Here is a 16,723-nt window from a genome sequence, read left to right on the forward strand (position 1 = left end):
AACATGACAGGGATGTCCACTCTCACCACTGTTACTCAACATAGTATTGGAAGTCTTAGCCTCTGCAATCAGACAACACAAAGAAATAAAAGGCATCCAAATCGGCCAGGAGGAGGTCAAACATTCACTCTTTGCAGATGACATGATACTCTATATGGAAAACCTAAAAGATTCCACCAAGAAACTGCTAGAACTGATCCATGAATTCAGCAAAGTTGCAGGATATAAAATCAATGCATAGAAATTGGTTGCATTCCTATACACCAATAATGTAGCAACAGAAAGAAAAATCAAGGAATCAATCCTATTTACAATTGCACCAAAAATCATAAAATACCTAGGAATAAACCTAACCAAAGAGGTGAAAAATCTATACACTGAAAACTATAGAAAGCTTATGAAAGAAATTGAAGAAGACACAAAAAAAAAAATGGAAAAAGATTCCATGCTCCTGGATAGGAAGAACAAATATTCTTAAAATGTCAATGATAGCCAAAGCAATCTACATATTCAGTGAAATCCCTATCAAAATACCACCAGCATTCTTCACAGAGCTAGAACAAACAATCTCAAAATTTGTATGTAACCAGAAAAGACCCCACAAATCCAAAGCAATCTTGAAAAAGAAAACCAAAGCAGGAGGCATCACTATCCTAGACTTTAAGATGTATTACAAAGCTGTAATCATCAAGACAATATGGTACTGGTACAAAAACAGACACTTAGATCAATGGAACAGAATAGAGAACCCAGAAATGGACCCACAAATGTATGGCCAACTAATCTTTGACAAAGCAGGAAAGAATATCCAATGGAATAAAGACAGTCTCTTCAGCAAGTGGTGCTGGGAAAACTGGACATGCAGAAGAATGAACCTGGACCACTTTCTTATACCATAAACAAAAACAAACTCAAAATGGATGAAAGACCTCAATGTAAGACAGGAAGCCATCAAAATCCTCGGGGAGAAAGCAGGCAAAAACTTCTTTGACCTCACCTGCAGCAACTTCTTTTTTTTTTTTTTTTTGAGATAATATATATTTTTTAATTTTTATTTATTTTTTTTTTTTTAATATATGAAATTTATTGTCAAACTGGTTTCCATACAACACCCAGTGCTCATCCCAAAAGATGCCTTCGTCAATGCATCTATTGGGACCTCATGAAAATATAAAGCTTCTGCACGGTTGCCCCATTCCCACCCTCCATCAACCCTCAGTTTGTTCTCAGTTTTTAAGAGTCTCTTATGCTTTGGCTCTCTCCCACTCTAACCTCTTTTTTTTTTTCCTTCCCCTCCCCCATGGGTTTCTGTTAAGTTTCGCAGGATCCACATAAGAGTGAAACCATATGGTATCTGTCTTTCTCTGTATGGCTTATTTCATTTAGCATCACACTCTCCACTTCCACCCACGTTGCTACAGAGGGCCATATTTCATTCTTTCTCATTGCCACGTAGTACTCCATTGTGTATATAAACCAGTTTCTTTATCCATTCATCAGTTGATGGACATTTAGGCTTTTTCCACAATTTGGATATTGTTGAGAATGCTGCTATAAACATTGGGGTACAAGTGCCCCTATGCATCACTACTCCTGTATCCCTTGGGTAAATTCCTAGCAGTGCTATTGCTGGGTCATAGGGTAGGTCTATTTTTAATTTCTTGAGGAACTTCCACACTGTTTTCCAGAGGAGCTGCACCAGTTTGCATTCCCACCAACAGTGAAAAGAGGGTTCCTGTTTCTCCACATCCTCGCCAGCATCTACAGTCTCCTGATTTGTTCATTTTGGCCACTCTGACTGGTGTGAGGTGATACCTGAGTGTGGTTTTGATTTGTAGTTCCCTGATGAGGAGTGATGTTGAGCATCTTTTCATGTGCCTATTGGCCATCTGGATGTCTTCTTTAGAGAAGTGTCTATTCATGTTTTCTGCCCATTTCTTCACTGGATTATTTGTTTTTTGGATGTGAGGTTTGGTGAGCTCTTTATAGATTTTGGATACTAGCCCTTTGTCCGATATGTCATTTGCAAATATCTTTTCCCATTCCGTTGGTTGCCTTTTAGTTTTGTTGATTGTTTCCTTTGCTGTGCAGAAGCTTTTTATCTTCATGAGGTCCCAATAGTTCATTTTCAGCAACTTCTTATTCAACACGTCTCCCGAGGCAAGGGAAACCAAAACAAAAGTGAACTATTGGGACCTCACTGTAATAAAAAGCTTCTGAACAGCAAAGGAAACAACCAGCAAAACTAAAAGGCAACTGATGGAATGGTAGGAGATATTTGCAAATGACCTCTCAGATAAAAGGTTAGTATCCAAAATCTATAATAACTTATCAAACTCAACACCCAAAAAACAAATAATCCAGTGAAGAAGTGGGCAAAAGACATGAATAGACACTTCTCCAAAGAATACATCTAGATGGCCAACTGACACATGAAAAAATGCTCAACATCACTCGTCATCCGGGAAATACAAATCAAAGCCACTTTGAAATACCACCTCACACCTGTCAGAATGGCTAAAATGAACAACCCAGGCAACAACAGATGTTGCTGGGATGTGGAGAAAGAGGATCTCTTTTGCACTGCTGGTGGGAATGCAAACTGGTGCAGCCACTCGGGAAAACAGTATGGAGGTTCCTCAAAAAATTAAAAATAGAAATACCCTAGGACCCAGCAATTGCACTACAAGGTATTTATCCAAGGGATACAGGTATGCTGTTTCAAAGAGGCAATTGCACCCCAGTGTTTATAGCAGTACTATCAACAATAGCCAAAGTATGGAAAGAGCCCAAATGTCCATCGATGGATGAATGGATAAAGAAGAAGTGGCATATATATATATATATATAATGGAGTATTACTCGGCCACCAAAAAGAATGAAATCTTGCCATTTGCAATTACATGGATGGAACTAGAGGGTATTATGCTAAGTGAAATTAGTCAGTCATAGAAAGAAAAATATCACATGACTTCACTCATATGAGGACTTAAGATACAAAACAGATGAACATAAGGGAAAGGAAGCAAAAATAAAATAAAAAGAGGGAGGGGGACAAAACTTAAATATAGACTCTTAAATATAGAGACTCTTAAATATAGAGAGCAAACAGGGTTTCTGGAGGGGTTGTGGGAGGGGGGATGGGCTAAATGGGTAAGGGGCTTAAGGAATCTACTCCTGAAATCATTGTTGCACATGTGCTAACTTGTATATAAATTATAAAAAAATATATAAATTATAGAAAATTTAAAAATGCATGTAAAAAAACAAAGAAACAAAAACAAAAAGAAAATTTGTAAGTCTAATGCAACATGTCAGGGACATACTGTTTCTCAAATTGCCTAATCCCAGACTACAATCACAGATGTGAACTGAGTATGTAATTTTTTGACATGTCAATAATGGCTATTAATTATAGCTTTATATTTTAGTATTAAAAATTGCCATTTATTCTTCTTTTTAAAGTTTATTTATCTTGAGAGAGAGAGAGAGAGAGAGAGAGAGAGAAATCGTGAGAGCACGAGCAGGAGAGGGAGAGGACAAAGAGAGGGAGAGAGAGGATGGTGAGGAGACTCCATGCTGTCAGCCCAGAGCCCAATGAGGGGCTTGAACTCTAAGTCAGCATCTATCAGATCATGACCTGAGCTAAAACCAAGAGTGGGATGCTTAACTGACCTAGCCACCCAGGTGCCCCCCCCCAAATTGCCATTTAAATGCCACTTGCGGGGCGCCTGGGTGGCGCAGTCGGTTAAGTGTCCGACTTCAGCAGGGTCACGATCTCGCGGTCCGTGAGTTCGAGCCCCGCGTCAGGCTCTGGGCTGATGGCTCAGAGCCTGGAGCCTGTTTCCGATTCTGTGTCTCCCTCTCTCTCTGCCCCTCCCCCGTTCATGCTCTGGCTCTCTCTGTCCCCCCAAAAAATAAATAAACGTTGAAAAAAAAATTAAAAAATAAATTAAAAAATAAATGCCACTTGCTAGTGATACATTTTTGGCAGTCTATGCATACATAATTGAAGGGAAGAAATAGTTCATAGCCTATCTTGATTTATACATCAAACTGAAAAAGAAACTTTTGCAAAAAAATAATAAGGAATAGAAAAGACATTGTGCTAGGCACTAAAAATGTAAGCTCTTGAAAGAAAAATAGGTGAGCTAGTTTCTACTTATTTTGATTTTTTTCTTTACCAAGTCTTTATATAATAAAAAGGGCAGCTTTTAAAAAATAATTCAGGAAATGAGAAAGTTGCATAGTTCCTTTTGATTAATATGGCAATGAAAGTGATATAACTTCTTCCTCAAATTTGCTAGAGTTCCTTAAAGAATAAAATTTCAAAACTACTGGAACTGAGACCAAATCACTTTCTAGCATCTTTAGAGAAATCCATACTGTATCCTTAAATTAAAAAAAAAAAAATCACACTATGAAGCATCAGCATTACTTTCAGGATAGTTCATTTATTTTCTGATCAATTTTTTGGCAAACTTTTCTGGGTAAATCAAGTGTCTTCATACACTTAAAAAAAGAAAAAGAAAAACAGCTAGAGACTGAGTGCATCTCATTTTTTGAGTGTGAACAATAGTGTCTTAGAATCTTGAAGATTTCAAGGAAGCGATGTGTTCAGGTTAACTCAACAGAGGCCTTATCTACAGACAAATGAGGAAGTGCAGGATTTTGGGATAACAGCACAGTCATCTGAGCAATATCTTGATGTCATGTCTCTAATTGATCATCATCAGTCACACAGAAAAATGGGGCACAGAATGGTCTTTAAATAACCCTCCAGTGACTATAGATGCTGGCGAGGATGTGGAGAAACGGCAACCCTCTTGCACTATTGGTGGGAATGCAAACTGGTGCAGCCACTGTGGAAAATAGTGTGGAGGTTCCTCAAAAAATTAAAAATAGATCTACCCTATGACCCAGCAATAGCACTGCTAGGAATTTACCCAAGGGATACAGGAGTGTTGATGCATAGGGGTACTTGTACCCCAATTTTTATAGCAGCACTTTCAATAGTAGCCAGATCATGGAAAGAGCCTAAATGTTCATCAACTGATGAATGGATAAAGAAATTGTGGTTTATATACACAATGGAGTACTACATGGCAATGAGAAAGAATGAAATATGGCCCTTTGTAGCAACGTGGATGGAACTAGAGGGTGTTATGCTAAGTGAAATGAGTCATACAGAGAAAGACAGATACCCTATGGTTTCACTCTTATGTGGATCCTGAGAAACTTAATAGAAGACCATGGGGGAGGGGGAGGGGGAAAAAAAGGGAGGGAGACAGCCGAACCATAAGAAACTCTTAAAATCTGAGAATAAACTGAGGGTTGATGGGGAGTGGGAGGGAGGGGGCAGTGGGTGATGGGCATTGAGGAGGGCACCTGTCGGGATGAGCACTGGGTGTTGTATGGAAACCAGTTTGACAATAAACTTCATATTAAAAAATAAATTAAAAAACCGTTAAAAGAAAAAAAAATAACCCTCCAGTGAGCATGGAACTGTGAGTTTCATAGCCTGTCCTCATAACCATTGAACTATACAGCCTCTCTGCCAAGACCCAGAGAGTCAGAATCAGGTAACAGGGAGCCTAGAGCCCAGAGAGTCAGGAATTGAACTTTGGAATCCACTGAGGAGCTGGGGACATCAACTGTAAAACTTTAATTTTGTATCTTTGGGCTTATTTTGTTTATTTACACTATTCAGTTTCTCGAAATTATTAACTGCAAAAAAGAAAAAAAAGTTACATTACAAATATGCTGTTCTAAAACATAGTTGAGGGAGGAGAAAATATTCCCAGGTAGGACCATAGGGGCAGCCTTGAGGCGGAGGAGTGATTGGGCTTCTCTGGGTTGTCCAGAGGGATGTTAGAAGAGCCTTTACTCAAGATGGCCAAAATCTAAACTCTGGTTCATACATTCAAGCTGGGGGATTCTAAGGAGGGTGATTTTTTTTTTTCTTTCTTTTTAAAGAATAACCAGTCTAAGCTGAAGGCTTTCTCCTCTTAAGGCAAGAACTTCTTGCAGGAGGGAGGGTGGCTTATGGATTTGGCTGAAGCTGAAATGGGGAGCCTGGAAAGGAAGGAAGATTTGAAATGGGAGAGACAAACAGATCTTAAAAGGTTTGTGCAGAAAGAGAAAAAAGGATTAACTTTTGACCAGCTGAGTCCAAGAGTAGAAATTTAAGAAGGGAAATATCTAACCAGATCTCTGGGGTGTATATGGATATTTTTCTGATGGATCACACCCTGTTGAGTTCCCAGGTGATTCAGTTTAATTGTAGTCATATTAAGATTTAAGATCTATTATTTGATTTGCCCCCTGACACTCTGATTAAATCGGCACCCTGTAACACCACGTTTTCCAAGATGCTTGATTTATGGTTTTAAAGAATGGAAAGCAATTGCCTAAGAGTAAGAGGGAGATCATGAAAATGAGTCTGAAATAGGAATTACAAGTGTTGTGAGAATAAAGTGCCTGGAATATGATGCCTTGAAGAATTGAAGAGGAAAACAGCAGCCCCTTGTAATCCCCAGAACATTGTCACACTTTCTAAAAGTTAAAAGATTCAATTTAAAAATGGTTTATTCTCTTGAATAATCGTCCAAACCCTTTCATAGACTTTCACTGTCAACCTCATCTTTGTTCCGATTGATTATCCTAATACCCCTTCCTTTCAAATGCATGCTTGAGTCTCTTCTGAAATGGAATGGCTTTGTGAAGTTTGTTTTCTTTAGTTAAAAGCTCACCTACCACTGTGGATCCTAAAGCAGTTCTTGAGGGTGTATGTGGGGGAATCTTGGGTTGAACTGTCTGCTGATATGTCAAGAAATGAGATGCGGTAGTTCCTGGGCTCTGGCTGACGATCTCCTCATTTCTTCCTGAGTACACACAAAAGCCATATTTCAAATTTTCTTCTATCCACCCCCTACCTTCCCCCACCCCCTGCACAGCTGAATTAGACAGAGGCAGTGTTATGTGAGATACCCAGAATGAAAGGGTGTGAAAAACGACTTCAAACTTGCAGGTTGGAAATGAGGTGTTATCTTTCTTCCTCAGACACACAATTTATATAGGATTTAGAGTCTTTCCTGAAAAGAGAGCAGAGGTCTCTGACACTCATAATGAGACTGGAACCTCGTCAGTAGCCAAGAGCAAGTCCCATGGAGACCGAGCTGCCAAGATCAAGTAGGTTTGGGTAACACTGCTATAAGCTGTTTGTCACCAGGAATGTCACAGGTATTGTGTCAGGTATGAGGCAAGAGGACATTGTTTCATGGTTAGAAAATGCATTGAATTGAAAGAGGGCTTTCAGACCTTGGGGCTAAGCGGAGACTTAGGTTAATGGGATAGTCAGCCAGGATCCAGCATTAGGAAATATTTATGTCCATGCGGATCTTTGTAGCAGAAAACTCATCAATCATAGAAGATGAAGCAAGGAGTGCAGTTACTACTGGGTTCACATGTTTAAATCACACCTGCATGTAGATAGAAAGGTCAGTATGTGCTCTAACTATGTGTTTAGGCTCAGGGGGAAATGACAGGGTCCAATCAGCTAGATGCTATGAAATGCAGCTTACTGAAACTGAAATATCTGCGTGAGGCCAATGTAGGTCTCAGAGATAGATGGGCAGGAGTTTCTACCAAACCCAGACAGTTCTCAGAGTTTCGAAATCCTTGCTACTAGTGAAGCTACTGATGAAGTATAAAAATAAAACAGCCATGCCTCAGACCAAACAGTGACATTATGACCAGAGCTTTGTGTGATCTTGTGGGCTCAGAGGTGAGGGAGGCAGGAGCCAGACTGCTGAAGCCAGATCCCTAGCCGGCAAGTTGTAGGTGAACAGGGCAATAGATTCTTACTGTGTCAGGAGCCCCTACCTAGCCAGATATCAGGGTTGTGCCATGAACCCCCAGATTTGCTTTCTTTATTCCAGGACGTTTCCCAAATGAGATTGTTGCCCACACTTCAGCAACAGTCCCTGGCACTGGGCAGACCTCAGTGTGACAGAGACATCGTGAAGTCAATCCAGAAACACATAGGCTCCAGAGAGGGTAACACCCCTTGACCTCACCCCCAATTTGTCTGAGCTGCAGTGAGGAAGGACAGCTAACGGCAGAGTGCAATTATGAGGTCAAAAAAGGTAAATACCCTGTCATTTTCTCATGGAAGGAAGCAAGACCCCATGATGCAGTGGGAAGAGAGAATTCAATTCTGATGTTGCCTTTTAGATAGTTACCAGTTTTCCAGTCTCAAAGTAAGCTCATTCTTACACCAGTTCTAAATACACACATGTACACACACACATATACACTATATATACATATATTCATACCTATGTGTGTTGTGTATCTACATTGTAACAAATGTTTATATTACATAGTATATATCTAACGTATGAGTTATTTTCAAGGTAATAGAATTTATTTATTCATTCCCCTTTTTATTTCAACAAATAGTCAGTTTTCACAATGATGCAGATACTACTTTGAGTGCCAGGAATGTAAGTCAGGCAGGATTTCTCCTTTCACGGAATTCATCTTCAAGTTTGGGGAGACACAAAATCAAGAAGTAATAAAGTAAAATAATTCAAGGCAATAATAATTGCTATGAAGAAATTAAAACAGAGAACTATAATTGAAAATGCCTGAAGTGAGTTGGTCAGGTTAGGCATGACCTTAGCTAAAGATTTAAAAATTTCACCCTTCCATCATTTTTTCCAAATTCTGTCCTCTATTTGGGTTCTTCCCTTTATGTTCCATCAACCAGGAATGCAAAGAGGGTAGACTAAGACAGGAGGCCAGAGTTTTGCCATATGCTGGAACCACAGAGCTTAGACTAAGGGAAAGGAAAGCCTTGGGGTCCTTTAAACCCCCCAGGGCTTCTCTTTGGCCCTGCTTTATCCTTTCGCACTGAATCTAGATGTGATGAGCAGAAGCAGCCTCTGTACCTGCTCCTGATTGCTCCTGTCCTGGCCAGTTTTCTCCAATAAATGCTGTGCTGGGTCACGTATGTGTACCAACAGGTCATAATATGTGTTTGCTGTTTAGATGCATGTTAAGGTGTATTTATATATATTTTTGCAGATGGGTTTATAATAAGGAAGAATTATACATATTATAAATGTCTAACAATTGAATATTGATTAAATAACTTATATATGTAAACATGACATAATGAGGAAGAATCATGTTGTCCTGAGGGAAAAAAAAAACTGTATTTTACCGAATCTATAACCCATATATATTCCTTTTCATCCATCCATCCATCCATCCTTCCTTCCTTCCAATTAACTTTGTTATTAACGTTGAATAAGCCATTTTTCCCCATGAAGTATGTATCATGTTATTTCAAGGACTTGATGACAATACCTAATCCTGTTAAAGTGACTCCATTTCATGACTTTGCACTGTATCTAAAACCTTCACTGGTCTCGCTCATTTAAGTTTTTGATCACTTAAGACTGCAAATGATTTGATGCTAATCAAAGCAGCCCCAAACATATGCCCTGCAGTGGTGACACTGAAGTATTTTCTTCTGATTAGATGGTCATTAGCCTAATTATTATAGAAATGTTAAGACTTAAGGGTGAACATAGCCAATCAGAATTTTAAACAAGTTGTGATCTGTGTCCATTTAACTCAACTGAATAGCCCAACATGCACTAAATAAATAGAATTTCCTTGTAAGAAAATACTTGGGGTGTGGGGGGAAATGGGAAGATGTTGGTCAAAGGGAACAAACTTTCACTTATAAAATAAATAAGTTCTGGTGACCCAAGGCGCATTCTGATGACTATAGTTAACTATACTGTATTGTATACTTGAAAGTTGCTAAGAGAGGAGATCTTAAATTCTCTCTCTCTCTCTCTCTCTCTCTCTCTCACACACACACACACACACACGCGCGCGCGTAACCGTGTAAGGGGATGGAGGTGTTAACTAATCTTATTGTGGTAATCATTTCACAATATATACATATATCAAATCATCACATTGTACACCTTTTATACCATACGTCAACTCTATCTCAACAAAGCTAGGAAAACAAACAAAGAAAACCCAGAGGAATACTAAGAAACCACATCCTTAGAAAAAAAACAATCTGTGAGTGGGTGGCTCTAAGCGACTTAGAGAAGTAGCCCAGAGGCTGGGTAATTCCTGATGGCTGCTGGTAGAAGCAAAAGTATGAGGGGAACAACGTGCACAGGTGTGAGTAATTAATTCCAGCAGCGACTGTGGATGAATATTAAATGAAGATCCAACTATTGGGAAGTGAGCTTCTTTCTAACTTACACTTTGTTCATATGACAATAAGCATGATTAGAAATACACAGAGATTTATAAACAGAAAATTATTCTTTACGTAACAGTTCTTTTGTTTGTTGGGATAGGTGCTCCAATTCTAGGGATGAGTGTTGATTTCCATTCAGAAGCAATTCATCTTGGTTTCCATTAACCAGTTTAGAGCCTGGTTCAAAATGAAGTTAATTTTATTTATATGATGCCTTTCTGGCTTCTGGGTACCTAAAGAAACATAAATTATATTCTAAGAGCAAGGTGTTAAAAAAGCTTCTCAACTTCCAAACAAACAAAAAAACAAAAAGGACTAGAGGTGGGAGTCGGGGAGCGTTTGAGTCGGGAATGAAAACCAAAGTCCTTGATTTTTGGTAACAAAGCTCATTCTGTGATATATGGAAGTGGGGAACAAACCAGTAGCTCTATCAGTGCATATCATTAAAAAGAAGAAAAGTTTTTAAGGATTTCACCTTCATGTCTAAGCAAAAAGCAAGACATGATTCACAAGACCTATGGTTCTTCAGGTCACTTGAGCCATATGGTGACTTGATTTCATGTGAAAATCAGTTTTGTGTTTTGATCACAATAGTCAGTAGGAATATACTGGAAAACAAATTGACATCTTGTATTTTTTAATGTGTACTTCTGTGGAGATCTGCCTTAGAGGAGGCCTCCCAGGGAGGCCATTCTGTGACTAAACCTTCTTGTATATAGTTAAAATAAGTTCATTTTCTACCAAATTTTATTTTGTAGAAGGTCATACTGTGGAGACACTCTAGTTCAGCAGTAATTAAAATGGGCCCATGACCAAGACAACCTGAACATTCCTCTCAGCTTCCTGACTTTAGACAGACTTCTTCCTGACTCCAGGATCCTGACCTCCCTTTTCTCAGAGCGTTTGCTTTAGAAAACATGTAAATTCTTTCTCTGCTCCTTTGAGACATAAACCTTTTAGAAACCTCTCGCCAGTTTTAAACCCAGGAATGTCTTTCTCCAGGGTCTGGGAGTTGTTTCTTTGAAATGTAATCATCAGGGAAATAGGGCCATACTTTCTGTGGGAGAACAGGAGGCTAACTTGTAAGTTCTATGGGTGAACACAGATGGCCTAATCACAGAAAAACATTTGCAAACTCAGGAATAACTCAGTGGCTCCACACATTTCATTAACCAACCTTTCCTCCTAATGTCCTCCAATACTCTTTCAAAAGCTCACCCCAGTGCTTCAAAACTCTCCTGCCTTTTATTTCAACAGAGATGAATTCAAACTCAGTTCTGGCCTGGCTCCCTGTTGCAACAGCTCAGCACAAAATCTTCCTTACTTGTTTGACTTTGGTGGAATTTTTGCTTTGACACCCAACTGTGAATTCTGTGGTAGGCATGAGAGCCTCTACTATCCCTACAAGCTGTCTCATATAATTAGTGTGACCAGAAGGTGGAGGATGGGGACAGGCCTTGATGAGAAAAGAATTTGTTTGCATGTAGTGATGGGTCTCTACCACTTTGTCTACTCAGTCTTGATGAAAATAATAGAACAGAACTACATTTCATAATATGTATAACTATTTTATCACAAATAGTTTGACAATCTCTGGTGTTAATAATTCATTCTTTCAGGAATGTTATTGGCTGGAATAGGAAAGAGTATTTATATCCCATGTATCCTACAGGCTGTTGGAGAGAAAAAGAGACAGAGAGAAAAAGCGAGTAAGCTATGTTGGCACACCCTCATTCTTGTATACTTATAAGAAATCAGTCTAGGCTTATCGAGGTACCTGAGAGCAAATATCAGGGACCATAGCAAAGAAAGCCACAAACCAGGGGGAGCTTTCTGCCCTCATGTTAATTGTTTCAGACTTAAGGGTGTGGGAAATAGGTTCAAGAATTCCTTATACTTACCCAAATATGTTAAAAAAAAAAAAAAAAGCTTAGGGTGGAAAGCTGCCACCACAGGGAGAAACTGCCCAAGATGAGTTAGTGAGATATTATAACGGGATCACGAGTAACTTGTTATATCATCTGCAGGAAACTACTTTCCATCTGGCACCAATATACTTTGATCACAACTTCAAATTCCACTTGCCCCCCAGGCCCTTTGCTTCTTACACACACAAGTTAACGATTACTATCTGTTTTCTTCTGCACGTTCACCACATGTGTAAGATCTTGATATCTCAATAAAATACCCCTGTTCGGGGCTCTTGTCTCCTCCCAGACATTAGCCTCTCTCATAGTCAATTCTGCATCTGTCCTCTTGCTGGACAAGAGAGAACTCCAGACTCATAGTCTGCGACATAAGGTAGTGATCGTAAGGAGTGTTATTTTTGGAAAACATCATTTGTAGGTAGGTATCTGGTGCCTGTCCATTATGAACCAAGGTCCTTGAAATTCTTCAAAAACTAAGGAGTTATGAAACTGTTAAATATATCACTATTTAAACTTCCCTTTTCTTGAGACTTCTTATTACTGTTTGTCTCACAAAGCAGCCCCAGTAGAATATGATTAAACCAGTAGAAAAGGAGTTTGGCTGCGGTAGTGATAATGGCACTGGTGTGGAGAGAGGAGTGAAGTTTAGAATCATACAAAGAAAAATAAAGGTGCAATTGTCATCATCAGCCATTACCTAATTAGGCTGTCCTACTCTTTTCTGTATCTCTCTCTCTTAAAATTTAATAAGCATTAAAAAAAAGATAGCAAGTTTAATTGCTTTATTTATAAGTCAAAGATGAATTTCACAGATAACTAGCAAATTGCCTAATGCTCGAAAGTTCTAAGTAAATTTCTTGAGTTAAAGTCAGTCTTTATTGTTGATTAAATACTCTGAGAGTTCTGCTATGAGCTGGGTCTGGGGGCAGTGAGATAGGAGAGGCTTTTGTTTATGACAAAAACAAACTTTGATGCCCAAAGAAAATAAAGAGTTTCTCTAAATCAACAGCAAATCAGAACCAGACATGGGCTGATCTTTGGAAGAACTCAGAGATGTCAGAGTCTGCACCTGTTTGAAGTTACTTCAGCTGAAGTTCAGTCAGAGGCTTTCTTTGAAGATCTGGTCTGAAGAGTTACTTCACCTTTGTAGGTTCCTAGGATTTCAAGACCCTAAACTACACCGAAGGGTAAACCTAATTCCTGCACCACTTCAAGGTCAAAAGTCTTTCACATATATTCATTGTTTTGGAGAAAGTGCTTCCCCAGGTGGTCCCATGAATATTTTCCTCATCTTCTATGAGAGGTGAGTATAGAGGGTGAGGTATAAAGGCATCCCTTCTGTGGTCCCTCTCAAACTATTTCTTTTTTTCAACGTTTATTTATTTTTGGGACAGAGAGAGACAGAGCATGAATGGGGGAGGGGCAGAGAGAGAGGGAGACACAGAATCAGAAACAGGCTCCAGGCTCTGAGCCATCAGCCCAGAGCCTGACGCGGGGCTCGAACTCACGGACCGCGAGATCGTGACCTGGCTGAAGTCGGATGCTTAACCGACTGCGCCACCCAGGTGCCCCCCTCTCAAACTATTTCTGAGGCATTGCTTTTAGAGGGGCCGACCTTCCTGGTGCAGAAACTCCAACTGCATTATGAAGTTCAAATATGCTGTGAACATGCATTTCCAGGGACAGGTTGGTGGGGGGGGTGGAGCACTGAAGTCCCCTTTTGCTCAGATTGCTATGAAAGGAACTCCCCAACTTCTGAGGCGTCTACTAAGTGCATACAGAATCTAAAAGAATTCTATGTTGTTAAGCCAGAAGGTTTTAGACTCATATCTAATAAATATTAGAGATAATATTTTCAAAACACTTTTCTATTGATAATACCTTATATCTTTATAGCTCTTAATCATTTAGAAAATATTTTTGGGGCACCTGGGCGGCTCAGTCGGTTGGGCGGCCCACTACAGCTCAGGTCATGATCTCGTGATGAGCTCGAGCCCCACATCGGGCTCTGTGCTGACAGCTCAGAGACTGGAGCCTGCTTCTGATTCTGTGTCTCCCTCTCTCTCTGCCCCTTCCCTGCTTGCTCTGTCTCTGTCTCTCTCTCAAAAATAATAAACATTAAAAATTTTTTTTTAAAAAGAGAAAATATTTAAACAAACATTATTTTGATCTACAAATTTCATAGTTACCAGCCACCCATCCATGATTGTATTTATTTAATAATTAATTTTCAGTAATTACTAAGCATCAGATAATTTTGAGTGATTATTAAGCATCACCAAGGGGCCACCTGGGGAAGAACTACAGGAGTTACATATTTATAAATTTATTTTTTTGAATTGAGGAAATTGAGGATAAGGGAGAGTAAATGACTAATTCAGCATCACAAGAGAGTAACTTTTAGATACAGAGTTTATACCCAGAAAGTAAGACAAATTCAGGACTCTCCTCATTACTTTTAGATTTGAAAAGCAGTTTACTCTGGCAGGGCAAAAGACTAAGGCCCTGTGCCTGTTTCTGCTAAGGTAGATTTGAGATTTAAGTATTTTTCTTCTTTTTTTCCTTCCATGGTGGGATGGTTCCACCTTTTCCTTCCATGGGGGTGGGAAGGCTAGCTCGGGAACCAGAAAAACCTTGTGATATCTTTGTTTCATCATATCTAGAAGGAGAGGAAGTGGAAGAAAGAACTGAGTCAGGTACATAATGTCAACTTATATCTCCTTATATTAATGGGTCTAAAATTATGTAATCACTATTCTTTGATTTGTATGTGCCCTGGAATATTAGCTCCAAATAAAACTTGTGCTCTTATTTCTTAAAAGCATTTCTCATAAGAAGCTCACAAGGTTAAAAAAACTAGTTCTCATCCTAATTTTTATAACAATGTAGTAAGGAAACAGTTGTACAGGAAATTGAAATGATTTGGACAATGCCAGAAAAGTGTGAGACAGAAGATTTTATCTATATCCATAAACTGATTTAAATACATTTGAATTTAGCCAAAGTATCAGATAACATGATAGTGTTAATTTTAGAACGTTATTAATTAATTTTAGATTATATTGTATTAATTCTGGATTCACCTTCTTCTTTTAGATAATATGACCATATTTCATAAGAGTATAGTTGCAGTCCCCTTTTCTTCCAGCATTTATGTAGTGCCAGCAAGGAAGCGTTGCCATATATATTGGTCAGGATAAACCAGGTTTATCCTGTGGTAAAACATTAGCCATGAATTCCAATAGTTAAAGACAATAAAGACTTGTTTCTGTATCAAAGCTGGGCAGAGGCAGGCTTTGCTCCACAGATAGTCACTCAAGGATTCTGGTTAAGGGAGGCATTGACATTTCAACATCAGGTTTCAGGGTTTGCTGAGGCGGGGAAAGAGGGAGACTGGAGAATTGCACAGGAAGATTTACTGCCTCAACCTGGAAGTAACACAAGTCATTTCCATTCACATTTCTTTAGCCAAGACTAGTCCCACTGGCCTGGCTACCTAACTCCTAGGAAGTTTAGTTTCCCATATGTTCAAGAAGGACAGGAGAACAGGATACGTAGAATTTATCTTAGTGTGTTTGTGATAATCACAGCACATTGATGGGATTTGAGAGTGGAGAAGATGAAAAAGTGTGTAAACCAATTGTCTAAATAAAAGAAAACACAGCTGGTTACTAGACACTATGTATAATTCTTTTTAGTTCAAAGTCTATGTGTATCAATCCATATTGTTGATACATGATAAAGAAGTTCTTTACATATTTTATTACTCCGAGTTCTCTAGAGAAACAGAACCAATAGGGTGTGTGTATATCTATGGAAAGATATCTACTTTAAGAAATTGACTCATTTGATTATTGAGGCTGGCAAATTCAAAATCTGCAGGGTGGGCTGGCAGACTGGAGATCCAGAAAGAACCAATGCTGTACTTCAAGTGCACGGGCCACTTGCTGCAGAATTCCCTCTTGCTAGGAGGAGGTCAGTCTGTTGTTTTCAGGAATTCACCTGATTGGAAGAGGCCCATCCACATTAAGGAGAGTGACGGGCTTTATTCTATGTTACTATTTTAAATGCTACTATCATCCAAAACAATGATTATCAAAGAACTATCCAGAACAATGTTTGATCGCATATCCGGACACCATGGCCTGGCCAAGTTGACATATAAAATTAATCATCACACATACTCAAGTATAATTCCACTGGCTATGAGAGCAAGGAAGATGTATTTGCCCTTATGACCAGTGCCCTCAGCATGAAATATTCTTTTATATCCATATCCAGATTTATGATTCCTTAAGAATCAATATGATCAATAATAATCCCTTCAGAATTACGGAAGATCAGTTTGCTGTTAAATATTAAGCTTACAAATGAAGTCTAAAACCTAATGACACTGCTATCCTGATTAAATGAAATAAAGTTCAGTAAATTCCTTTACAGCATTAGTTCTTTTCAGATTCTTAATCACTAAACCATTCCAAACTTTTATAAAGGTTTT

At 38.9% G+C, this 16,723-nt stretch overlaps 1 protein-coding gene across 1 annotated transcript in view; it reads right to left on the reverse strand.

Moving 5' to 3' along the window:
- Positions 1-9,986: 9,986 nt before the first annotated feature.
- The window catches only part of SLC13A1 (solute carrier family 13 member 1), a 143,882-nt gene continuing 137,145 nt past the window's right edge, over positions 9,987-16,723 (reverse strand). Inside the window, exon 16 of the mRNA XM_045495476.1 lies at positions 9,987-10,530. The gene's annotated coding sequence lies outside the window, so the exon portion shown is untranslated. The remainder of the gene's footprint in view (positions 10,531-16,723) is intronic.

Source organism: Leopardus geoffroyi, chromosome A2 (genome assembly GCF_018350155.1).
Source record: "Leopardus geoffroyi isolate Oge1 chromosome A2, O.geoffroyi_Oge1_pat1.0, whole genome shotgun sequence".
NCBI lineage: Eukaryota > Metazoa > Chordata > Mammalia > Carnivora > Felidae > Leopardus > Leopardus geoffroyi.